The sequence below is a fragment of the Vidua macroura genome, chromosome 4 (genome assembly GCF_024509145.1).
Source record: "Vidua macroura isolate BioBank_ID:100142 chromosome 4, ASM2450914v1, whole genome shotgun sequence".
In the NCBI taxonomy this organism is placed as follows: Eukaryota; Metazoa; Chordata; class Aves; order Passeriformes; family Viduidae; genus Vidua; species Vidua macroura.
Window position 1 is genome coordinate 31,535,204 of NC_071574.1, and position 14,232 is coordinate 31,549,435.

A 14,232-nucleotide genomic window follows, 5' to 3' on the forward strand; every position below is an offset into this window, starting at 1 on the left:
ATATATGCTATTATTTCTATTTTATTTCTGTTATACTATATTTCAATTGAAAAATCTGTTCTAAAAGTACAGAACATATTGCTTATAACTTTCAGGCTGCTTTGGTGAAAAACATGCTTCCAGGGGATGCAAGAGTTTTTGCAAAATTTTCATCTCTTAGATATCCTCTTTCCTCATACATGTATACTGACCAAAAAACCCTAGAAATATTCTTCCTTTCATTAGTTAAAATTAATTCAGAAAGTATTTGATTATTTGTAAAATAAATATGGATCCTACTAAATGGGATAACTTTTATGTCTCCCCCCCAAAAAACCCACAAAACTCTAGCTCAAATAGCCCAACAGAAAAAAAGAATGATGGAGCTCTCTAGAAAAAGAGGTCTTACTAATTTATGGATAACAGCCTCTACTTTGTCTCCAAGTCTCAGATGTATAAATACAAACAACAAGCCTTTAGTCTATAGTCTTATTGTTTTCCTTCTACTGCCAACTGTGCTGATAAACAAACACTCTCTGTTCTCTCAGCCTTCCTGATACATCAATTCTTCTTCTAATGATCAGTGTTTCTAAAATACTTCCTAATCTGTGGACTGTAAAGTTAAAAAAACCAAGCATGCTGTGCAAGGGCAAGCTGCACTGTCTCCCATAAGAACACAAGATTATCTCTTTTTCTTGGTGGTATCCATCTGTCAAATATCTTGTGGCCACTACAAGAGGATCAGAAAGGAGAGACCCAGCTCATTCCCCTGGGGCACCCACAGCCTCCCAAACTCATATTGTGATAATCTCACATGCTTGAGATGTCACTGGGACAAATGCCCATCTTCATTTTTTCCATTTGGCAAAAGATGTTACTGCCTTCAAACTCTCTTTGAAGCACAATTTCTTACTCGTTGGATCAACCTTTACTCTCTCTTCTGTATTATTTCTGATTGGACCCACAGGAGAAGACACATTCATGTTTTACAGGCTATGAGGAGTTAGCATGCAAATAGCTCTAGTATTTTAGTAAAATTGCATGTGCAGTTTTTCTTCTGTTAAACTAAATGTGTTCTCTTATATGGCTTAGGGTTTTGCACAACTGAGTTCACAAAGCATGAGTATTCTGAAGACAGGATTGTTAAATTTATTGTCTGAATAAGAAAGAGACTCAGATTAATCCATGAATAATTTATAGGCTTACAAATGTCAGAATATTGATTAGGGCAAGATTTTCTTCCCTCCTTGCATCTAAGAAAGCATTGATTCATTCAGTGAGGGGCTATTACTCTGGTACTGATTCAACAGTTTCTTTCCCTTTCTTTCATTCTTCAGCCCAGTGTTCCCAAAACATACACTGGTGGGGGAAGTTCATACCCTGGAAGTTCAGTGTTTCATGTTTGGCCAAAGCAAAGTTAGGCTATTACAGTAAAACGTCAAGATAATTTGCTTTTTAACGATCTAACTTAATTGGACACAGGGCTTCAGACAGGAACGAACTTCAAAGCTGGTTTAGCAAAGTAATCTCAGCACAGCGGTGCTGTTGACATATTTTTGCTTTCAAATACTTTTCATGAATGTAATAATGATGATTTGAAAGTTTATAGGGATTTGCTGTAATTACTGACTGAAAGCATGGAAGAGATGGTGAACCTGCGATGACAGAAGTCAGGTTGGCCTCCAGTAATGGGTAACTATACTGCAAAACCAGGAAAATAAAGGCAAACAAATATTCAATTTCAATTTTATGCATTTAACTACGTTAAATTTTTTTGTACTGTGGTTGCATTAAATTAGAAAGCTATGTACATGGTGCTTGGCTACTATTGAGGTGAACGTGTACCTGACAGATTCTGTGGTTGGAAATAATCCTTCTAAATAGATCAAGCTTTTAATTTTTTTTTTTTTTTTGTTTGAATTTCAATCAGACACTGAACTCATGGCAGATTCCATTTTATTTTTTTCAGTTCTGGGTTAGGTTTCCATTGGTTTGGTTCCTTCTATTGAAGAAGGAAATAAAAAACTGGGATGAAAAAGCATCAGACACTTGTGAACCAAGGAATTTTCAATTTTTACCTTTCTTCCACTTTTTTTTTTTGTTATTTTAATAAGGTATTTGCCTGCTTTTAAATAATCTATATTAAACTTATATATTTAAAAATATAAATCTGGGACTGTAGCTTGATTTCTTTAAATGGTTCAAATAAAATATTTTATTATTTTCTTCATTGCTGCTTAGTGCTGGCTTGGACTCCCACTTAGACCTTCCCTTCTACTTTTGGCAATATATACAGAACATCTGGAATTTTTTCACATTAATGACTGGGTGGGAAAACTGTCAGGCCTTATTTTTTTGGCAGTTTTTAGGGAAGGAAAGGCACTAGTAAAATCTGTTTTATTAAGCCCCAAGTCAATATTCGTTCTGCTGTAGGTAAGTCTTTAGGAGGAAAATTTTATTTCTTTGATTTCCCTCTGAATTAGAGCATTGTTTGTGTTCTAATATCCACTATCCACTGTATTACCTTTCCCATGTGTAAAATTCTTGCAGAGTCATAATCCCTTTCATTTCCTGCTTTTTAATGAATGGATTTTATATAACTGTTCATTAGTGTAATTGTTGTAGTTTTATTTTTTTTTCCACTTCATTATTTCCCCAACAAAACTTTTGCCACGGCTACTTTGTTAGCCAAACAGAATAAATTAACCTCAGCATCTGGGAAAACACTTTGTAGATGAGCATAAATAAGGTGTATGGCACTCTCTGCAATAGAGTTCTTGCATATGCTCATCCACAAACTAAGCGCAGCATGTCTGAGGACACATTTAGGGGCTATTTAGCTGACACCTAGAGACATCAAGCTCTTTAACTTTTACAAGACATCTCTTGGACATGACAGTCAGCTCACTCTAGTAGTGTTCTCTGATAATTCAATAGAAACTGACTGAGAGGATGAGAGCTCTGTTTTGCCACTAACAAGTTTCAGTAACTACCAGTTTAAATGAGAGCTGAAATAGCAGTCTGAATTACTCCAATGCTAATAACCTCAGTTACTCATTCCTTCCTAATTGATAGCCTTAGAAATAGCTCAAAGACCAGAAATAATTTGAGCATCAAGCAAGTACCATAAAGAAGCACTCTGTCTCCCTCAAGGCTTGTTACAATTTTCCCACTTGTTTTTGATTTACATATCAGTCACAGAGATGCTGGTGCTGATCTCCTGAGCAACTTCTATGCAATTTCAGAAGAGTAAAAAAAAAGAATGGTAGGGCTGAAATAAAGGCAGACACTTCAAAGCCTGAATGTGAATAGCTGGGAGACCAATAAGATGAGAATATATAATAATCACTTTATGTTAAGAAATGTTTAAGCTTCTGTGACACATTTATTGTGCAGTTTGAATCTCTAGAATGAGCCTGTCATGGAGATGTCAGCAGCAGAAGCTCTATTAGACGTTGTGGCTGTTTACTCTCTGTCGATAAAGGCCAGTCACAAATACCATGAATTTTACATTGTTGCTATTTCTAATCTGTAGTAGGGGATTTAAGAATTTATAAATGAAATCTATTTATGCATTTCTAGCAAGGCTATTACAATGGAAAGCAGCAATAAAATTCTATTTTCTGCTTTATTTCTATATTTTTTCTATTTTTCTCTCTATTAATTTCAATTCCTACTGACTTTTTCACTTGTTATTTATTCCGTGTCAGTGTTATTTACACATGGAATCCTGTATCTTGACTTGGGTATCAGATGGCACCTGAATATGTGCCAAACCTTTTCCACTGCCTCAAAAAACTACAATTAATCAAAGGATAATTAACTTTTACCAGAATAAGATAGGTATTAAAAACCAGAATAGATTAATTTCTAAAATCAGAAATTAGAAATCAAATTTCTTTTCCTTGGGCACTTTGTTAACCAGGATTTTCATCAAAATAGGATGACTAATTTTAAAGAACTTCTGGCTATTACAAGGTTATGGTTAACCCTATTCATGCTGAACACTGAGTAAAACATTGCATTTTAACTTTGAAGCCTGGTATTGGATAGAGCACTATCACAAAGGCAGGGTACAGAAAAAACACTTGTCTTATAAAAAAACTTTACAGGATGTCATAATTATGGGCATCTTCTCTGTAAGACTGCAGTGGAAAAGAAGGGTAGCAGTGAAATTTTTTAAGACTGAAATACTGGAGTAATCATCTTTGCCAATATAATTTTATGGGAGGGACTGGGGAGGTTCTACATGAGGACTGTAGGGGTGGTGATGGAGATGGAGCAGAGGAGGTGGGCAGAGGAGCAATGGGTCTGGGTAGATGAAAAGAGATCACTAGTGACCTCAGAGGTGAGCGAGTGGGACTGGGAGGAGTCAGTGGAGATTTCAGCTTCCTGGAGAAAGAGAATGACCAGTAAGCAAGGGTCAGAGAAATTTGAAGAGCTCTGAGTGAATGAAAGCAATGTATCAGGGAGCTGTGGAAACCTGGCAGAGCAGGAAGACCCCATTGTCACTGTTTTTCTCCCCTCCTCCATGTATTCCACCATGCCTCTTTTCTCGGGATCCCTGTCTACTCTTCCCTAGACTCAGAAGCCCCACTCCCCACTCATCCCCATACCAGCACCTCAGACAGCCACCCTCCAGGCCTGCAGGATGCAAGAGTCTGCTGCTTCCCTGCATCTGGGCCCTTCTTGATCTGCTGCACCCTCTGGGCTGGGGAGAAGGGATGGAGCAGGGCTGGTCTGCCAGATGGAGACTGGAGAACATATTTGCTGCTGTCATCCCCAGAGGAAAAGCTGTGACAGTGACACCTACTTCTGTTGGGAAGGGCTAGTCCTGATGCAGTTGCTGCTGCCCCACTCTTTGGCCCCTGCTTTAGCAGCAGCAGCAGACAACACCAAAGCTTTGCAAGCAGGAGGTGGGGATTGGCACAGGCAAAGAGCAGTCTGTCACTGAATCCAACCATCCATGATCCTTTAATGCCCACAGAAATCAGTGGGAGTTACTCTAAATGTGGGGTAAGTATAAGAATGGGAATACAAAAACCTGTCAAACCTAAATTATTTTTCTCTGCATGATTCCCGCACTTAATGGGTTGAATATAATTAACAATTCCTGGGTGTCTTCTACAATTTTATTTTCTGTGTAGAAATGCCCAATCCAAAGAGACTTTTTGATGCTCCGTGCTAAAATCTCTCTGCTCAAGCAAGGTCACTTCTGGCTGTGGAAAAACCTCACACTTCAGCATGGTTCAAAGAACTTATTGTGGCCCAGACTTAGGTATTCAGACGCTTACAGATGGAAACTGGAACATAAGACATCAAAGCCCCACACTCCTACTGATTCACTGATACATTTTTAAATACCTCCAGATCAAAAAGACTAAATCCACCAAGGAACCTAGATCCTACTTGCAAATTAAGATGTGTACTTTCAAAAATAAATTACTATTAGAAATTTCAAAAATTCTAAGTAACTGCTTCCTTACCCCCAAGGTACTTAAATTCTGCTGATATGCATCCAAAACAGCCCCTCCATGCCTCGTTCTATATGGATTTTGCAAAACTCTGTGTGTGCCAAGGAGATCCAGACTTATTTACCAACTAAATACCCAAAATATCTCTTAGATTAGTTGTCCTCAGACTGCACATTACTCAGGCAAAAGAGAAGGGATTGCACCTTCCACAACAGCACACTCCTAAGGTGAACTAGTCCCTGTGGCACATAGGACACAACTGTTCAGTCCCTTCCCCTGCAGAACTGGAACAGATGCTGAAGCTGCATTCCTCTTCACTTAAGTGAATACATAAAGAGCATTTTCCACTCTGTGGTGTTTTTTGGCTCCATGGTGATACTAAGAAATCAACTGTCTGTCACTGCAATTTCTTCCTGATTTTTGGGTGACTTGGTGCCTCCTGGGATTTTCTTCTGGGTGCACAGTGTGGTTCCTACAGGTCACTGCACTGTTTAAAGATTAGGCTTTGCAGTACACATTACTTAGTTTTCCAAATCCCTTCCAGGCATTTTCCCAAGTGGCCCACTTCAGCACTTTGGCTTCCTTAACTCCCAACTGGAAATTTTCTCAGGCTAACTTCTCCCAGGTCTACTTTTGTGTGTGCCTGGCCCTCTCCTGATTACCAGGGTTATCTGGCAATCCTGACACAGAGACACTTGCCTCTTTCTCCTAACTCTCCAAAGGGTGAGACACTCAGTGTGGGAAAAATGCATTGTAACAACCCTCAGCATCCTGCCAGGGTAGGACTTAGGGTTTTCTCTTCAGTACCTGTAGGATTTGTCTATGGCCTGTGGGAACTGATAAATGTTTTAACTGCTGCAACTATGTCCAGCAGGTGTCATAAGTCAAGGCATTCTGCTCCTTAAGCTCATAGCCCAGCCAGTCAATAATGTAAGCTGAAATCAATGCCCCAGGTCATGAACAGGGCACACAACCTGCCAGCCATTCGACTGTCTCTGCTGCAGGAGGAATAACCTCTGCAGAGAGAAAGGATGGGCAGCTGGGGAGGATAACCTTTCAAACTGCTCCAACACACATTTGGAAAGCCTATAAATCTGAATCCCTAAACACAAATTCTCTGCCATGAAGAGTTACTGCAAGTGCCTGACACAGGGTTTTTTCTATATTGCAGACTGCCAAAGACAGACAGATCACTCAATCTTTAAAGAGGGGCAATCAAACCTTTCGAGCTGTGGCTCAGTGCAGTTTGCTTGAAAAGAAACTCACCATGGTCACTGTTAGGACCACTGACTGATAAAAATGTAGGGATTGCAGTGCTCTCCTCAGGCAGTCATTCAGCACCATGTGCCAGAGGCTGGGCACATATTTCCTTCAAGACAAAAACCCACAGCTGTCCCTTCTCTCTTTTGGGTCAGAACAACCAAACCTCTGGCTCTGTAGTTGGATGAATGGCTTTTTGTTTCACTGGTCAAGACAGAAGCCTGAGTTCTGTCTAGATGAGGGACTGTGCTCTGGAAGCATTTTCAGAACAACACGGATTAATTGAGCTATCTAACTGCATTCAATCTCTTGAAATCTGAGCTTTCATATCAGTTAGAAATTTTTTGTTCTCTGCTTATGATGCCTGTATAGGTGGACCTATATTTATAAAAATGCATTGTGAAATTGTGACATCATATCCCTTAAAGCAGTTTAACATCTTTTACTATGTTAAGATGTAGAGGTCCTCTGAAAGCAGTGATCAGTAACACATTAAGTTGCCATCCTTACTGTTACAGGTTATTGTTACTGCAATAAAAGGGTTAACATTGTGCAGAATCTCCAAGAATTTTAATTTCCTTTGAGATAAGGCCCAAACAAACTGTTCTTTAGAGTGCTCCACACAATCTACTACAATATCAAGATTTTTACTTTAGCGCCTGTTCTATAAATTAGAAATATCAGTGTTTCAAAGTTTGCTTCATAGCTATATAAAATGTTTAAAAAAGTGTGGACTTGAATGATGACTTGAAAAAAAAAACACAGCCCTTTATAAAGAATAATAGAGGAAACATATTATTCAAGCAACAGTTCTATTATTTTCCAGCTACACTGTACCTTTCATATCCAAGTGCACACAGAATAAACACACTGTGATTCTGCATGTAGCAAACTCTTTTTGTTATATGTTTAGGAAATCTGGGTTCATTAACATTGTTTGCATTCCACTTTATTTACAATTAATTCTACTGTCAGACAAATTTCATTCTTGATTTCCCTTGAAATTACTTGTTTCTTTTGGGGTTTTATCACATTTTTGTACAACCTTGTTTTTAAAAGGGCACCACTGTTTCCTGACTTGTCTTTCCTGGTATACAAAGCATTTTTGTGATGGAAGACCTAATAAATGATTTGCAAATCATTTATTTGCAAATCATTTATTTGACAAAGTTAAACCAGGGACACTCCATCCCCAAAATAGATTAGTATGGAGGCAATTACAATGTTACCCTTAACAGTGATTATTTATTTGATTTGTTTTTTTCTTGCGCAAAAATCAATGAAACTATTTCAATTTTTCTGAGACTAATTTTGATCTTGATCTGAACCATTCTTCTCAAACACGATGAAGTGCAATAAACACTTCTGATACGTTCCCCCAGTCTGGGAGAATTGCTCCTGTCTCCATTGTTATATAGATGTTTGACAGGGTTACCAGGAATTAACCCATGTGGCCTACACCCCATCTATTTCACTGCTGGTAGCTTGAGCTGAGCATGAGTCTGAGCCTGTTTCAAATGTCCATGTTCACAGAAATTTCTTGAGGAGGGATGAGATGCAAGTCTGGGGCAGGTCTGCTACTGCAAAGAAAGAAACCTCTGCTACCAGTGTTTACCTGAGTGTCTGTCTCCATTAGAAGCCATCATCACTGTTGAAACACACTACACTGCTGTCTTCAAAGGGAAACACAGCAACTGGGAGGAAGACCCTTGTAAGAGAAGAGTTGTACAACAGGGGATAAGGTGTTATCGCTAAGCTGTGGCTTACAGGTGCTCAGAATCCATGAATAAAGAAGACTTCCCCTTCACTGATAGCCTGAGGAGCAGTCAGGAGTCCTTCAAAGCAGGACCAGGGCAGTGCATGGCAGTTTATTTCACAGCTGATGCCAAAGGCATCCTGAAAGAAGAATCTGGGATATAGCCCAGCTGAAATGTTAATGCCTCCCAAACTGCAGACAGGAGAACTCCTGCCCAGAAGCAGCTGAGTGTAGCACAAGTTGATTGGCAGCTTTCCTGGGGTATTGAATAGGGGTCATTTTGTGCTCATTTGTGCAAGGTAAATAACTTCTTTTGGAGTCCTGTTCAGCTTGCAAACATAGAAGGGTCTTGAATCAGGAGAGCACCTGAATGTAAAAGATTAAAGTAATTCTTAGTCAGGACAGTGCTTTCCTGTGTTCTAGGTAGTACAACAAACAGGCCTATTTTCTTCTACTGGATTAAGACTATGATGCACAGTATTGCCAATCCCATCTTCAAAATCCACGCAACTGGAAAAACATCACAGTTGTTTAAAAGTCACAAGATTTTAAGCCTCGCATTTTTTACTTACTTACTATTTTATTCTTTAGGCTACATTTCTGAAGCAGTTTCAAGCCTTTCCTTGAGATCAGAATGACTCAGAATGTACTCAGAAATGAAAACTCCTTTGCAATGTCTTGCTGCTAGCATTTGGGACTTGAAGAGAAGGCATTAACAGTTGTGATACTTGCAATAGCATTAAAAGAATTGGCAAAGCTGCCTCTGCCTCTGTCTAAATTTCAACTTTCCATATTTCAATTTTTTCAGCCAAAAGCAAAAATAACTGGAAAAAAAAGAGACCTAACCATTTCATGAGTGTGGATGTGTTCAATTTATGTTATAGAATTTGCTTCTGAACACTCTCAGTAACCACAGCTGGCTTGGCTAATGGTCCTTTATAACAGAACTATTTATTCCCTTCCCCATATCCTCACAAGCTATTTTAGATGTATCTTTTCTTTCTTTTTCCAAGATGCATAGAGTATCTTACCTTATGAGAGAAACAGATCAGCTGAAAAGAGGTACATCATGTTAAGGCTCATGTAAAAAAAACCGATGCTGTTTAAAAAAACCTGTATATTTCTTCAGTCATCTGAAGTTAAAGAAAGAATGATAAAAGACAGTTGCAGTAGAGAAGACAAAGAAAAATCAATGGAAAGAACATAATGTTGACTGTACAATGGATGTACACTGATAAACTCAGAAAACTTGGGCTCAGGATTGACACAGAGAGAAAAGGAGGGGGAATCCATCTGATTGTAAGAATAATACAGTTTTACTGATTTTTCCTTAGCATTCAACCTGTGATTTCCACTCTGGACTGAATCAAGATTAGGTAGGGAACAGAGAGATGTAAGAAACTTGCTGATGTCTTGTATGACCTACTGGACCTGTGAGTAGCTGCAGCCCATGAGCCAGCCACCTCCCTCGTGTAGTGCTGTCAAGGATGTAAAAGCACATGCCCTTGGCAGCTTCCTAAGGCACTCTGCCAGTACTGATGCAGATATTAAAGCTGGAGAAAGCTCAGAAAGTGTGTGAGGGGCAGATGCTCCCCAGCTGACTTCAGGAAGCTAACTCAGGTCTCTGCAGTGATGGTTTAAGGGATGCAGCCTGTGGGATGGATACTGCCAGTCACACCTGACAATCTGAAGGTTAGTGAGCCTTCAAAGGTGATTTAAATACTGTTGAATTTCCTCTGGGGGAGAGCAGAGTGGGTATTTGTCAGTGCTGATCCCAGGGGTATTTGTAAGCAAAGAATGTGGAGGATAAACATTTTGGCTTCTACAGCAGTAGAGGTGCTGCTATTTTGCCTCTGGATTTGCTTCTGGACAGCTTAACTGTATTCTCTCTCATGTTTCATGGCAATGCCATGATTTGTTTGGAATTGTGACAGAGGAAGATTTATGGTTATATTTCCGGAACATACAGTGCAAAAAAAAACACTGAAAACAGATTGGAGGAGTTGAGCTGTGCATCTCAGCAGCCTTTAGTCAGTCCCTCTTGAAACGGAAAACAGGCACAGAGAACAGCTGCAGTTCCTCCAGTTGAACTCACTGTGAGATGTAGGGAGTGCTGTGGGAGGGGGAGAGGTTTTACCCTGGTTTTAGAGAATACTGGCTTTCAAATTTTAATTCCTTATTACATGCTGGGTAGTGATCCCTCTGTGCTAGCAGTGGGAAATATCAAGCAGCTGAGATCAATGATCAGCATTATGATTTGATTGTCCAGGAACAATGTTAGCAATGCATTATAAGAACCCATCAAACAAGAAAACAAAAAAGTTCATACCTTGAGGGATTGTTCCTCACCAATCTCCAGCTCATTTGATCTGAGATTTCACCTAACACATCCTAATGTACCCTCGAAACACCTACTAAATTTCACAGTGTTTGAAAATGCAGTGGATTTTTGAGCATATTTAAGGAGAAAAAAAATCTTATCCTTAATTACAGCAAATTTTTGGGGTTTTTTTTCTCCTGTGCATGGCTGCAACAGACCAAGTTAAGGCTGCTGCAAGAAACAGAAGATTAAACTCTAAAAGCAGTAATAATAATAATAATAGTAATAACTGATAATAACTAATTTTGGTCTTTACTCTTGCTGTTATATGTAAGGACATACAAAATATAAATTATATGAAGAGCAAATTGTCATCCATTAGTTCAAATGTCAGTTAATTAGTCTGTGAGATTTTTCCCTGTGTGATTATCTATTTGCTCTCCTACTTTCCAGGGAGAAAAAAAAAAAAAGAAAAAAAAAAGAAAAAAAAAAAGAAAAAAAATAGACACTTCCCCTATTTCAACCCAAATGCAGCACATTTCCAGAGGATGTGATTTGCCTGTCTTCTCTTGGCATTGTGATACAGTAAAGTGGTATCAAAACTGCAACTGATAATCGCCTCAAGAGTTTGTGATAACTGATGAATATAAATAAGTATTTAAGCCTCCCTTGGAACAGTTAGCAACATACAAAATCAATATTTTTTCAGTATTTTCTCCAACATAAAATCACCCTCTGGTGTGGGGGTGTGGAGATCTCTTTGGCATTTTCAGCCTTTTCTGAGCTGGGAGAAGGAATGACAAGAAATCAGGAAAAGGGAAGAAACACTCTGCTGTGTGGGGTATTTGGAACAAGGTAGACAGGGAAAGACAAAAAGGTGCAGCAGAAGAGGTTGAGTGAGGAGAAGGCAGTGTTGGATACCTATGGAAACCTAAAAGTCAGAGGGAATCTCTGCCAAAAGGGATGAGTTGGCAGAGGGGGTTGTACAGTCTCCAGGACTTCTGGTCTTTCTTTAATTATTTAGGCCCAGCTTAGTACTTTTATTTGAGCAACTCCTCATTCCTGAGAAAAATTGTTTGCTCACCATGCAAAGTATAACAGTAATGCCATCAGAAAACCTGGGAACAATATTCAACTCTAGAAACTGGACTCTGATCCAGAAATTTTAATGACTGCAGCAGAACAAAGCCCTAAAAATATGTTCATTAAAAAGAATTATTTTTGTGCCTGTCTAATTCATTCTCTTCAATCAACATATTTCTTATTTAACTGAATTTGCATAATTTTTAAGTTCTACAAAAGATCCATAGCTATTTAAAAACATTTGTCTACCTCCTTTCATTTTTGCAAAACCCCATATTTTACTTAATTCTACTGCAAGAAAATGCCATGGTCAAAACTACAAAAAATATCCCTGCCATTGATAATTACCACACAGTTGTTCCAGTTGACAAATTCTGCACCATTGACTGCCTACTGAGATGCAATCAAAATTAAATGGGTGGAAATAACTCTGAACTGGCAGGTTTAAGCAAAGGACCACAGGGTCTTATTTTCATGACAACACAGCAAATTGCCTTCTGGGTCAAACTAATAATCCATTTCATCTCCAGCCGTGGCAATGGGAAATGCTGTTTGGAGACAAGTCATGATCCTGTCTCTCTGCTGTCCATCCCCCTCATATTTCTCCACTACCCTCCACTGCACCAGAGATGCCAGCAAGTAGGTTCCTACCTCTTCATTTTAGTGTCCCTTTATGGATTTGCTGCTGTGGAATTTGTCTGCTTCCTCTTTTTTTAACTTGCTGGTATGGTGCACCTCCACAGCCTTTTATGCCAGCAGATTTCAGAAGGGAGAGCAGGTAGTATTCAAAATAGGACTTTCTTTTGCAGGTTTTAAACTGCTGTCCAAAAGTTTCAGTGAGTGCCCAGAGGACATCACAGGACTTGGGAAACAACAGTTCTGTATGTTCTTTACACTCTGCCTCTGTGATTTTATAAACCTTAACCATATCCCACTCAGCTTGGGGGAGGAATAAGATAATAAAAAGTCCCAGACTTCTCTGATTCCCTGTGAAGGCAGCTGCTCCATCCCTTTAATCATCTTAGCTGCTTTTCCCTGCATTTTCTTGAATTTCTCTATGTCCTTCTTAAAACGTGGAAATAGGATTGTACCGAATGTTCAAGATGTGGATGCACAGGCATTTATACTTTTTTGGTTTGTGCTTACCATCTTTTCTGAGAACACCCAAAATTTTGTTGGCATTTTTTGGCTACTGTTGCATGTTGAGTAGATCAGTTAAGAGACCCTCAGGTCTCTTTCCTGAGCTCCAGCTGCCAGCTTTCAGTTCAGCCCTGTTGTAAGCATGGCTTAGATTATTCTCCCTAGATGCACTCACTATATATATCTAGACAGGATCATCTGCCACTTTTTTTGTGCACGTGCTCAGCTGTGTATCATCTCTCTAGAGCTCATTTCTGTGTGTGAGTGTGTTGTCTGACTCCCTGCAGGAGTTCAGTATCATCTGTGAACTGAGACATACTCCTGCATCCCTTCCTTCTGCAGGTCACTGATGAAGATCTTAAATAAAACTAATTCCCTAAGATACTCTACTGCTTACTCTTTATCCTGAAAAGTGGCAAAGACTCTGTAGGCAGATTTCAAACCTTATAAGCACCAGTCCTACAGCAACTTGATTTCTTTAGTAGCTTTCTGCCAGGGTCTTATCATGGGTTTGTTGAAAATCCAAACAAAATATATTTTTTGATATATAGGTAACTTGTAGAACTTCAGAAAACTTCAAAGCAGGATTTCCCTTTACAGGATTTACTTAGTGCAGTGAAAGCCACAACTTGTTTACAGAAATGCTATTAAATTCTGCACTAATCCAAGTGTTGGCTGCCAGAAGCTGCTTTTGAGCAGTGAGAAGATGAGAGGGTTGGCTTCTTTTTATATTGACTTGATCTTTTGAATGTCTACCTAGGGTGGAAAAGCTTAGACCAAAACTGCCTGAGGAAAGAGATGCTACAAAATTTGCAATAAATTAAAAAAGATCTGCTTTGGATAGACCAAAACAAAGTCCAGTGCCTGCAGGAGCCTTCTCAGTGTGGAAACCTCATCTGGTATAAGCTCCAGGGTACCTAGCTAGTAAAGAGCTCCAGTTTTCAACAACAGCCACAAGATCAATGTCAGAGTCTCCAAAATAGCAGGTAAATTTGGAGTGGATAACTCTGTTCCCTGACCCTGAATATCTGAAAAGCAGAAGACATAAAGTCTTCCCCTGAAGAGCTTCTGGGCTGTCCCCTCTGGAGCTATTTCTGCAGTCCCAGATCCTCATACCTTTAGTTGCACTGGTCCCTTTTTGACTAGTTTTCTGCAGAAGAAGAGGCTGTTCATGAAAAGCAGAAGGCAAGGTATTTGCAGGCTGTCAGCCACAAAGAGGA